Consider the following 10,971-nt stretch of genomic DNA (forward strand, 5'->3'; position numbering starts at 1 on the left):
GGCTTCAGTACAAAGCTCAAATACCAGATTAAGCTCAAGGTCAGTGTTTTAATAACAAATATCCCAGGCAAAACATCAGTAATCACTGCAGAGCACAGCAAACTGCAAAAACCAACACTAATTTTTAACATGTACAGCAAAAAAAAGAGCATGATGCAGATCAGATAAACTAATATTGTGAATAAATTAACATTGTGACCCACAACTGTTAACAGATATAAATTCCTTAATGTGTTCTGGTTAATCTCTTATTATCTCAAACCCTTCAAGACCCACATTGGGCACCACAAAGGACTGCTGTGGTTTAGCTGCAGTTGGCAACTGAGCACCACACAGCTGCTCGCTCACTCCCACTTCCCCCAGCAGGATGGGGGGAAGAGAATCACAAGGGTAAAGTGAGAAAACTCGTGGGTTGAGATAAGAACAGTTTAATAATTGAAGTGAAATAAAGTAAAATAATAATAATAATAATAATAATAGAAGAAGAATATACAAAACAAATGAGGCACAATGCAATTGCTCACCACCCACCGACTGATGCCCAGCCAGTCCCCAAACAGCAATTGCTGCCCCCCAGCCAACTCCCCCTAGTTTATATAGTGAGCATGTCATCATATGGTATGGAATATCCCTTTGGCCAGTTTCAGTCAGCTGTCCTGGCTCTACACCCTCCCAGTTTCTTGTGCACCTCTTCACTGGCAAAGTGTGGGAAGCTGAAAAGTCCTTGACTTAGTATAAACACTGCTTAGCAACAACTAAACATCAGTGTGTTATCACATTGTTCTCATGCTAAATCCAAAACACAGCACCATGCCAGCTACTAGGAAGAAAATTAACTCTAGCCCCGTCAAAACCGGGACATACTGATGCTTCAGTCAACCACAAATCCCTCCCATAAGCCTTACAGCTTATGACTGCAACAGAAAGCAAAAAATAAGGTCAGGAGCAGTCCTCCAACCTCCACATCACTGGAAATGAACCCAGGAGCAACTCACATAGAGGTAAGGAAGAAGTGAAGCCAGGCTGCAGCTTTCCCCGCTTGAGCTCACTCCATCTAGACCAAATGTGCATGAGCCTATATGAAAACACTAAACTTGCTGTAGCTTTCCCTCTCAGCTGTGACCTGGAGTTTGACCTACATCCACAGCTATAAGGGACTTTTTGCCCCTTATAAACCATGTCAATGCCTTATGCCAAAAATACTTTTTTTACATTTTGTTTGTAAAAAGTAGAGACTGCATTAGCTTGTGGTTAAAGGACAAGCTCAAACACAAAGACAAGGGGACAAACCTGAGTTCTGGTTCTGCAACCTCAGATAATTTAATTTCCCTCTCAGTTCCTGAAAAACAGAACAGCAATAATAATCAATAATGTTTCATGACCTTACAGAGATACTGTGTGCATCAATGCATGGTAATATGATGGGAATCAAGTCTGTGAAGAAACTTCTAATATCCTTATTTCTGAACTCTGCAGGAGTTTCACTGTCATAACTACCCTGAAAATTCCCATATCAAAATTACCATAAAGTTGTTGTGGTTGTTCCTGCTGTAGGCAGAAAAGAAGAGAGAAAATAAGAAAAAATCCTTAAAAGGCAATTTTCTGAGCCACTATCTTCCATCGTTATGCACTTAAGAAAGGCTTCAAAAGCCCTGTGAATGAGCACTTCATCCTCATGTTTTTGTGAGACAAGGCTCAGTGCCTACGAGGTCCAGGCCTTGCTCCACATGATGGTAACATAGCTGAAATTGCAGTGCCACAGTTATGCAACCCCACAACTTTTGCTGTGTTATATGGCCTCCTGAGCAAACAGGATGAATGAGGAAAGAAAGGGGTCTGAAGGGAGAATGGGCGCTGTATCCCCTTTATAACATCCAGTAAATACAGGCTTATCCAGCTGAGAAAAAGTTGAAGACACTTGAACTGTTTCAGCTTCTGGCTGTTCCCTGACTAGCACTGCACCGGTAATGGCTGGAGCATGATAAAGTATAAATTATATGAAGTCTGTTGGACGCTAATCAATTCCTTTCTGCTTTGAGATGTTTTGAATGAATTGTATTAGCAAAAACTATTCTTTGGGATATGACAGGTATCGCTTCTCTCATGCAGACTCTATCAAAGACACAAAGGTAGAAAAAATGGGTATACCTGCTGCTTTGTTCATTATATCCACAGACAGGCAGAGTGAATAACCACTGCAGAAATTGACAATGTGTTCTTAAAATTATAAATAACGATGACTTTGAATGATAAATCTACGGTGCATGGAGTTCTTAAACTCAGAGAGGCAGCAATGACTCTTTACATTCCCAGACAATATAATTTTAGGACTTACTTCCCAGTACAGAACTTTTCTACACTGCCACTCCCAGATATGTCCTGTAAATCAGTACAGATAATGTAATTCAAATTTTGGCAACTTTCCAGGAAGGCTATACAGCTCATTGCTGAAGAACATAAAATATAAATTGAATGGGAGATCCTGTTTTGTGGAGCTTATTAATTTCCACTGCTGCTAGATGTATTCACACATTCCAGCTGACCTTTCTTAGCATTCACAGTAGGAGAAACTAGCTTGAATTTGCCACCCTCATTGCCCCTTTTATCCATCCCACCAGAAATTTAGGTAGCTGAAAATTAGAGCAACATGAATCTCCACGGAATCAATTCACAAGGAGTGATATTAAATTTTCCTTCAATCTGAAGACACATGCAGCTGTGATATTTGGATTTCAGATAAAACCACATGAAAATGCCCTCACCACGGGGCTGGTCCAGGGAAGAGGCAGAGGAGAAGGCTGGTATTGGCTAACTCTTTCCTTATTCCCTCTACAAGTGGCCTCCTATGAGAGAGCAATATTTCTGGGGGAAGAAGAGGGATTTATCAATTAGGATACAAATATACAAGGTAGCTTGATTTGCACAGCCAGCTGCATCAGCAGCACTAGAAGAAATTTAGATGACTCAAAGTTTTGAGCTGAGGATTACCAAAGCATCCAAGTATTCTTATAATCCATAAAGTGGGAAAGGACAGACACTTTAGAGTAAGCCCTGGTCACTGAGGTTTGCTATCACCCATGTGCTCTACCTCAAGCCAAATTTTTTTATAAAGCTTGATCTCATTTTGTATTCACAGCATGCAGAACAGCAGGTGGATTGTTTTCCTTTGAACCCTTGGCATCCTAATCTACAGCTGAATTCCCTAATATATTTAGAAATATTCCAGCTCCTGATTTCTGATCAACAAGGTCTGAACCAAACCAAAATATCAACTTAGTCACTCCAAAAAAAAATCTAGTTTCAGCCTCTCTTGAGGCCTCTACATAGAGAGGTAGGTTTTTTACTAAAGGCCAAGAAAGTTTGTGTTTGTGGTTTCATTACAGATAATCACTGTTCTGTTAATGACATAACAACTGCGATGGCATTTATTTGATGACTCCATAACTGATAACAGTATTGAGAGAAAACGAAGTGTATGAATTCTCACAATACCATCCACCAAAGAGAAATATCTTTACAAGACAGGCAAGAGCAACCATATTTTTACACTCCTGCTCCAGAGGAGTTTTTCATTAAATACATATTTACTTACAGAGATAAAGTTCAACGGTAATAGTTATTTCACAAATAGTGTCCTGCAGTTTATGATTATTAAAGTCAGCTAGTCAGCAGAGGGCACTGAGGGGAACATTATAATAGATTCTGTTGATATAATCACTGCTGCCACCAACTCCTGATGGCTTGAGGCTCAGTATGAATGAGTGTCTGCAGCCCCTTGTATTTTACTAATATTGTTGTTTGTCTAATAAGAAAGCCATTTACCTGCTGTGTGAGATGAGGTTCCTTGATAGATGTTATTGCTTACTTTCCTCTCGCTCAGTGTTTTGGTTCTTGCAGAAATATGGGGAAATGACTTTTTTTTTCTTTTACTTTTTTTTTTACTTTTTTTGAGGTATCTGAGAAAATTATATACAGCATCCTCCTTCACCATTTTTGGCTGAACAATTGCTATTGCTTATCCCTAAAGGTATACCTACCCACATTACCTTTTAAATATTGGAATACTTAATCAGAGAGCTATCTGTTTTTTAGTCATTTCTGAACCCAGACAATGAATAGCAGCTCTCTTCCTTACAGAAATTGTAATATTGGTTCAGACCAATGATATGAAAGTGATTTCGCTTCTCTATTTTCCTTTTGATCTCTAATGGGTTTAGACTGATATTCCATATAAAGGACAAGGTCTGATATTCCAATATTTATGTTGTGTTTCACTGTAATAATTCTTGATAATTCAAATGAATATTCAATCCTTTCTGGTATTTTTCATTTTGGAAGCCTAAATTTCTTCCTGTAGTAATGAGCTTCACCGTCTAGACAGGCAATTCATTTCATTTCCCACCAGTCCTGGCAACTGCATGTTAAGGTTTGTGAGGATTCTTCCTACGACATTGCGTGTATCACAACCGGTGCATTTAGTGATGGGCCTATTGGGAATGTAATAACTCATCCTCAGTGATGCTGCAGTTGTTATTCTTAATAGCACAATTGCACATGAAGTTGAATATTTCTGCCGCACTGGTTTTATCTCTTGTCTGCCAGTATTAGAAAAGACAGGTTTATGAAAAGCAAATTTTTGTTTCTTCTTGTTAGCTATAAACTTCCCACAATGGAAAAGATATCACAGTTCTATAGATTTTTAACTCTCTGTAGAACTACATATTACAAATACATATTACATATACATATGCATATTACATATTACATATCACCCTAAGGTGGTACAGGCTGGGCACTGCCTGGCTGGGGAGCAGCTCTGCTGAAAAGGCCCCTGGGATCCTCTGGGCACAAGCTGGAGCATTAAACCTAGGCAGCATGATAGGCTAACTGCATCCTGGGCTGTATGACCATGAGCACAGCCGGGAGACTAAGGGAAGTAACCATCCCCATCTCTACTTAGCACTTGTTAGGTCACACCTGGAATACTGTTGCAGTTTTTGGTTCCCCAAATACAAGAAGATGTTGATAAACTTGAAGATGGCTGGAGCACATGATTTCTGAACAGAGCTCAAGGCAACAGAAGTGGAACTGGGAGTGGAAAAGTGCACAGAGTGAACTGAATAAAAACCCCATGGCCATGAAACCATTGAAATCCCTTGACAAGTGGAACTGCTGAGCTTTCCACAGCTCTAATATCATTCTACTCTGATTGTGAGGCATTTGCAAAAGTCTAAAATCAGTTTGTTTATAATCCCTGCCCTACCGGTGGTTTTGGAATTATTATTTTAGAAAGACTTTAATGCTAAATCAACATTCTCTTGAGTATCCAAGAAAAAGTTTCTGTAAAAAACATGTAATTTTGAGAGTGATGAAGGGCTAGGTGAGTGGCAAAGTATTTTTCAAAACTCCTAACAGTGTCCATGATTATTTAAAATGCTATCCCTTATTTATCAGCCAAAGGTTAACACTGTATGCTGCAAGATATCTTCAGTAAACAAAACACATAACATGATTTACCATTTTCTGCAGTTACCTTCTGTAATGACCTATACATTTCCAGTGTTTGATCATTGGTCAGGGTAAGGCCATTTAATCAATCCACTAAAGAATATTTCTAGTATTATGTAAGGACTATGATTATGTATTGATGTAGTTCTGAAGCCAAGCCTAAAATTATCAGTGTTCACTTTGTCTAAGTGAGGCAGTGTTTAGACTTCACTCTCCAAACCCACACCAAAGTAACAGGGGTTTTGCTAACTCCTGGTGTGTCAAACCTCTAGGAAAGATCATCTTTTTGTCTCAAAATCAGGGAATAGAAAGTCTGTAAGAAAAACAAAGTCATTCACTGAAAAAAAGGTAACTTCTCTGAGCTTATTGGACTTTCTCTTATTACCCCCATACCCACACTGTCCTTTATAGAGACAGCAGCTTGTTTTGACAAATGCCAGCATATTTGGCCAGAGATTTGTGGATAGAATATGTAGATAAGGTTTTAAATGATCTTGAAAGAAGATATAGGATATGAGGAAAAATTTGGAAATGGGAAGTGGCACTTTTAAATTGATTACTAGGGTCCTCTATGTAGATTCTGATTGGGGATAAGAATCTAAATATTGTTTTTCCCAAATCGAAATGTAATCAGAGTTGTACTGTATATGATTTTTCAGTCTGTATTCAGTTATAAGTGGCATACAGTTTTCCAAATTGAGTCTCTGACTTACAAATGCCATTTAAATGTCTTCTGCATGCATGTTAGAACATAATAATTTTGGTAAACAGAGAACACTTTCAAATAAAGCACCATTTACAATATTAAGTAAAAGAAATGCTGGCATAAAAATCTGCAAGTGCAATTTATTTTGAAACCCATTGACTTGCCATTTAGATTAAAATTACTCTAACTTAAGCACTATGGGGTTTTAAACAGTGCAATTAAACCTTATTATGTATGACAAATAATGCCATTATTAATGAGATTTTTCAAAGAAAAAAGGTTATTTGGTTGAATTAAAATCCAAATTGCTCCAGATATAATAAAAGACACTGTCAAAGTCTGGAAACAAGACTCGGTTATGTCTGTCACTGCATGGACGTGCCAAATAGAGGGCCAAGAGTGAGGAAACTGCTGTCCTGCCTTGCACACAGAACACAGGTACAGCCTAGCTCTGAGCCTCCGTGGCTGCAACCGGCTCTGCAGGGGAAGTTTAGCTCCGTATTGTGGTGCCTCACTTCCCTCAGGAGAAGCATCATACATCTCAAGGACACAAGACTTTCTGGTGTCTGTGGTTTAGTGTCCACTCTCTTCTCACTTCTTACAAACATTTGGAACTTGCTTAGTATCTCCACAAGGCTTTAGGATGTGGACATTTGGATTTGCATTTCCATTTCTTTACTTATCACTTGCTTGGTGACATTTTCTTAAATGAGTTTATGGGTTGCTTACACATGCTTGCAAACATTTCTATATGCAAGTGCATGCATTCATACTGTGGGCATTTCATCATAACTTTTAAAAACATATTCTAGGAGTCACAAGAGCATCCACTTTGCTAAAGGACAGTTTAAAGCAAACAACACATTCATAAAGTTGTTGGAAGTTAAAGCCCAATATTTTGAGGTTTTTTTAAAAAGGATTTTCAGGGTTGGTGTATAATATCCCTCTAAGTGGTCTTACAACTGCATTTTGAGACTGTAATTACAACCTTGTTTGAACTGGCAGTACTTAACAAAAAAAGAGGGTGAAGATTAAAACATATCTGACAAAGACACCCCAATTTCATGATGACAATTCTACCTACTTTTTTGAACTATGTATCAGAACAGTGAATTCTTATTCCCTTTCTTGCAATAGGTTTGTCTAAGAGCATGTGGTGGCAGAATTTGTCCTTAGACCGTGTTATCTTTTTGTGAAGGGATAGACCTATGTAAGGTGAAGTGGTATTTGGGGGCTTCTATAGATAGAGAGTAAATAAACACACATAGTTGAGCAGATAAATGCAACAGTTTAGACCATTTGATTCTATTTAATGATGGAGTGCCTAAGATGTGAAAACAGTAATTCCAGTTACTTAAGGCACTAAAATGTATCTTTACAGATGGACCTGATAGATTTTCTGTTTAAGATATTCAAACGAAGAATTTAGGCAATAATTTACATTATAGCCTCATTTATTGTTTCAAAAACAGTTTATTTTTTTCTCCCCCCCACCCCTTCCCCCTTCCAGAAGTAGCAGAAAAACAGATGTGGTCACTTTGCTAGCAATATAATTTCTAATGAATAAACTGGTTTGAGTCACACATTGTATTACAGCCATCCTTACTCCAAGTCTTATGCCCACGTTCATATACCTGTGAACAGGGTAGCAATTAAATGGTTCTGTAAAATAAAAGGTGGTTCAAAGTCATGTTAAGAGAAACATCACCAAGGCTAGTTAGCTTAAGTGATGTTTTAAAACCCATCTGTGCTTTACTAGATCCTTTGAAGGGGTCTAAATGCCTGCAACGTGTTCTTGTTAGAAGCAGTAACAGGAATGACAAGTGTATCCGAAACAGAAGGAAAAAGGACTTGAAATGTGTTCGATCAACATATTGCTGCTCTGTCAGCAGGAGAATAACCCATTCCAAAACATGAAAAGTCTCCTGGCCACTCTGAAGTCAGGGCAACAATTCTAAAACAATCATTTATGCTCAGGTTTCAAATTAGTATTTTTGCATATTACTGCCAATCTAAGATATGGTAATTCTAAATTTCTCATTCCTCTAATGAATGAATGATAGTCCTAGAATTTACTTCATTATGCTTTTGACTAAGACACTACTTCATAAAGTATTCCAGAAGATAATTATAGCCGAACAAAGTGTTCCCCAGGTAAATAATCTATAACTAGTGCAAATTATCCTGTGCATGTACTTTATTTCAGGATTCCTTGTTTTGGTTCCTCAACAGGTAAGGCATTCTGAATAATTACCAATGCTATCTGCATGATGCACTATAATTTTCTTCTAGAGACTGAGTGTTTATTTATACTGGTATGTCTGATCTTCTAAGGAACTTCTATCAAGGCATAATAATCAGTCTTGGTGTTGACAGAAAAGGGCTCTGCTCTGCTGTATTTAGGAGATAAAGAAGCTAAATTAACCCTACAATATACTGCCTTTATAGTCTGATTAAAGCCTAAAGAATCTGAACATATGAGTGTATATAGGAAAGATGAACTCAGTCATCCTTAATGAAACATATTTTTATATATTACACTATATCATAAAGTGTAAAGTATGTTTATTTGAGAAGACTTCAAATAGTGAAGTCTAAAACCTTTAGTTCTCATTTAATATGATTTCACAGAAAAATGGAATTAAATAAATGAACTTGAACACACAGTTAACTGCTTTTTCTTATAAACTCTTTGATATTGTACATTAATTTTTACAGATAGCTGGCTGATAGCTTCTCCAACTCTAATGACTGTGACTTTGTTGACTTGCAGAGAATAAGAGGCACACCATTTTAATGTTTCAGAAAGATGTATTCTTTCATGAAGTGATTTTTTATTTATTTACAAAAAACACAGGTCAAAATTCCAAAACTTTTCTTTGAAAACCATAGAATTTCTTTGCCAATGGCTTAAAGACTGCAAAACATAACCCTATTGTTATGAATGTAAGTTATCATTGGAGTATAAAGTAGTTTATGGGTTAAGAGTGTAAAATCTGGTACACAAAGCAAATTTAAGCAAATAAATACATTCCAGAAAAAGTGTATGCAATAATCCAATTTAAACAGCATTCTCCATTAAAAATTTAATATAAATATAGCCTAGTACAAATTGTTGTCTCATATGACAAATTTTTGTTCAAGCACCTCCTCCTTTGAAAAGAGCAATGCCACATAAATATCTCCACAGCCCCTTCTCCTTGAATTCCATGTTCTCCAAATACATGTTAAAAACTTTATAATGATCTGGCAAGTGAAATGTTGATAGCATTGTTTATCTGGCTAACTGGTAAAGGCTTACTGACGTTTTGCATTTTCCCTTCCCCTTGCTGCAAACATTTGTTGTTTTAGTACTAAGACCTGTAATATACTCATAGCAGAAAATATGATTTGTGTCATATGAATGTGATTTGTATTCTTGGTACACAGTGGTGACATCTCCCTTAGTGTTTCAGTTCAGAACAGGAGTGCACTTTTGAAGTGGATCTCCTGGTCATCCCTGGTCATCTACCATGCTTTGGTTCACATCACACAATGACCCTTGAGTACCATGAGCTGGATGAAATCAGATGGAACTGAACTAGAAGATGTGTTCCAGAACTGCATATGATGTGCTCCATGAACTCATGGGGTATTCAGTCCACATGAAAGGGCTAGAATTAGTCAGAATCAAAGACCTTCTGAAATATGTGCAGAGGAGTCACTGGGATCACAACATCAACTGATCACTCTACAAATCTGCTCCTATTCGTTTATACCACTTGCAAATTTAGATATAGTGGAGCCCTGTTCATGATTGAAATAGAAATAAATAACTGTAGAGGAAATAAAGTTATGTACACACAGATGAGTGCCTGACCACATCAAGCAACAGCATGAGTTAACACAAATACCTTGGCTGTAATATCGGAATATTTGAACTGCATTGAGTCCATTGGATATGGACAGATTATGAAACATTTTGATATTGCTCCATTCACTCACCCCTTCTTCCCATCCACTCATATCAATTCTACTCTTCCTGGAAGTTAATCTATTTCACTTACCAAAATATTTCATCAGCTATTCATTTCCCACTTGCATGATACACAGCTCTTCATTAGCGTGAGTGAGCGAAAAACAGTATTTAAGAATTTAAAAGGACTATTGCTGTAGCATTAAAGTATTTCTTAGGTTCAACTGCAAAGCTGCTACATAACAGCATTATCACCTTGTTCTTCAGGAAGCCCTCCCACAGGAATTTTCTCCCAGACCAGCTGTGCTGAATCATCTCAAGGATGATCATCTTGAGGACAGCATAAATGGTAAGCCTTGGGAGGCTGAGCTGGCAGCGCCTACAGAAACTATGGAATATGAAAAAGATGATATATTTTCTTTTTCCTAGGCTATATTTTATTTCTAGGTTATGACAGGGTTATTAGGCACCAAGTGGAAATGAGGAGGAGAAAGTGAGTGACAACACATAACAAAAATAATTACTAACTGCGGCAGGCTGAGAGACTGGGAGATGTGATGGGACGAAAGGAAAATCTACTAAAGTAAAGAGAAAGAGGAAGTTGGAATAAAAGAAAGGTGATATGTGACGCCAATGTGACGCCCATCTACAAGAAGGGCTGGAAGGACAATCCAGGGAACTACAGGCCTATCAGCCTGACCTCAGTGCCGGGGAAGATTATGGAGCGGTTCGTCTTGAGGGCGCTCACAAGGCAGGTGCGGGACAACCAGGGGATCAGGCCCAGCCAGCACGGGTTCATGAA

Source organism: Pygoscelis adeliae, unplaced genomic scaffold, assembly GCF_000699105.1.
Source record: "Pygoscelis adeliae isolate BGI_AS28 unplaced genomic scaffold, ASM69910v1 Scaffold168, whole genome shotgun sequence".
NCBI classification, from domain to species: Eukaryota; Metazoa; Chordata; class Aves; order Sphenisciformes; family Spheniscidae; genus Pygoscelis; species Pygoscelis adeliae.